The sequence below is a fragment of the Eupeodes corollae genome, chromosome 1 (assembly GCF_945859685.1).
Source record: "Eupeodes corollae chromosome 1, idEupCoro1.1, whole genome shotgun sequence".
In the NCBI taxonomy this organism is placed as follows: domain Eukaryota; kingdom Metazoa; phylum Arthropoda; class Insecta; order Diptera; family Syrphidae; genus Eupeodes; species Eupeodes corollae.
The window spans coordinates 3038525-3041087 of record NC_079147.1 but is presented as its reverse complement, the minus strand read 5'-3'; positions in this window follow the sequence as shown (position 1 = coordinate 3041087).

Below are 2563 nucleotides of genomic sequence, written 5' to 3'. Positions count from 1 at the left end.
TCTTAAGGCTTCCTCTTAAGCTCAGGGGAATCAGTTTGAGTTCCTTACGAAACTTGAGATGCAGGGCATATACAGACAAGGTGAAGAACTGTTTCCTCCTCTTCCTCGTCCATACAACTTCTGCAAAAGTGTGCCAAACGTGGAATGTCTCTATGGCCCGGCACCCAGCAAAGGTGAATATTAAACTGTTGTGCCATCTCCATTAGAGATGATCGACACTTATGGACTGTTATAGAGTTCGTAGAGATAGAGTCCAGGGATTTTATAGCGGCCTGTCTATCTGAGAAAATACGGATATCAGATGTTGATATAACGTTTTCTCTAGGCTACGACAAGACTTCTTTTATCGCCAATAGTTCCGCCTGGAACACGATACAATGATTGGGAAGGCGGAGTGAGAGGCTTAATTTCAGTCGTTCAGAGTAAACACCTCCACCAACCCCTTCTTCTGTTTTTGAACCATCTGTATAAAATTGGATTGACTCGTCTTCCAGGAATGCCCTGTCCTCCCAGAAAGATCTGAGAGGTATAGCAATCTGGAAGTTTTTGTCCAATTTGCATTTGGGGGATGGTGTAGCCTGTGTACTTTGGAATTGATTCTAAATACCTAAGAATTATGGAGTGGCCAATATTGTTGTTAGTCCACTGCGACGAAGCTTTGAGGCGAATAGCAGAGCTTACAGGTATTTGTTTGCTAAATATGTTAAGAGGTATTAGGTAGAGTAAGGTGTCCAGTGCCGGAGATGGGGTTGTTTGAAGCGATCCGCTTATACATAGGCAAGCTAAACGTTGGACTTTATTTAATTTGACGCGGTTTATAGCTTTCTCTAAAGCAGACAACCATATAGCCATGCCGTACATTAAAATCGGTCTAATTATCGATGAGTGTAGCCAATGCGTGATTCTGGGTTGTACCCAATATTACCAAAGCTTATTTGCAAGAAAAGAAAGCAACAGTAGCTTTTTGACTCTTTCTTGTGCATCCGCATATGCCATCACTCTGATACCTTCCGCATTCAGATTGGTTAGGATTTCATTCACCTCTAGGTTCCAGAGGAGAGGGGATAGAACACCACCTTGCGTTGTCCCTCTAATAACGAATCATCTGAAAAGTTGCCCAGCATTGAGTTAATTATTCTGCTAGTCAACATTAAATGAATTAACTCCCCAAGCGAACTCTCTACGTTTGGAGATGTATGTGCAGAAGCAGATGTGATTGCAGATGTGTCCACGTTGTTAAAGGCAATTTCGATGTGAAGGGAAATAACTCCCTCTTTATGAGGGAGGAAATATTCGACGGTGCGTACTAAGGTGTGGAACGCTGTTTCTATCGATTTACCTTTACAGAAGGCATGTTGAGACAAAGGCAGAAGTCTTGTATCAATACTTGCCCTTAAATGGATATCAATTAATCTTTCCAAGGTCTTAAGAAGGAATGATGATAGACTTATAGGTCGTAGATCTTTAGGATTGACTTGCAAGCATCACTACCATTTATTACTTGATTTTATACCATAAACTCGTTTAACCGTGTAATGAAAAATAGAAAATATAAACAGATAAAACTATGACGGATTAATATTGACAAAATTAGCGAATCTAGAGCCATTTCATCGCATTCAGAAATGAAATCAGGTCTTTGATTTTGATCTCAGAAAGTTCATCATGATCTTTAAGGATTGCCCTTCCTAAGCTTAACATTCTAGAACCGGCCAGGACTGGATATTTACATAGAAAGTGCGTCACAGTTTCATTTTCATGTTAGTCTCCACATCTACAACAGTCGATACCCAGCTTTGCTGAATACTTTATTATCGGTCAATGTCCGCTACATGTTCCAGTGACCTGGCTGTATCATGCTTGGGTCTGCAAATAAGTACGATTAACGGTTTTTTTATAGGTAGACCATATTTTCCTGGATATGGTACAATCAGTTAGACTAATCCACATGCGGTAAGATTCTGTCAGAAAAATTGAGAAAATTTGTCCATTCATAGCTCCAAGAGAAACATTTACCCTATCCTAAAGTGAGCTATGAAGGGCCGATTCTTGCCATGCCCCCTCATCAGCCCGTTCATTTCCATCAGGTTGATGTTCAGAATCAGAATGCATCATCATCCCGACATTGATGGACCAGTTTACACCCGATATTGTGTCCGAATCGATATCCATAACAGCCACCTGGCTGTCAGTGCAGAAAGCCGTGTTTATATTTTGGATTAAGTTTGATTTAAGAATTTTGCATGCTTCTCTGATTGTTAGTTATTCCACATGTAGTAATACACTGGCAAAATCAGGTAGCCGAAAATACTTAGATATATTTAGGGACTCAGAGAAGTTTCCCGACCCAAATCCACACTCCATCTTTGACCCGTCGGTAAGGTTAGTGATACCGAAGTCTTTCTGAACTATGTCATCCTTCCCAATCCTTTTTTTTTAGGAAAGATGACTTTAAAACCTTTACTGAAGTTTAAGGTAGCTGTGCAGTAGTAAGTGTACGTCCCAAAAATATAGTGCCATGCACATGGCGTTTGGAAAATCAATAGTTCGATTCTTTAATCCT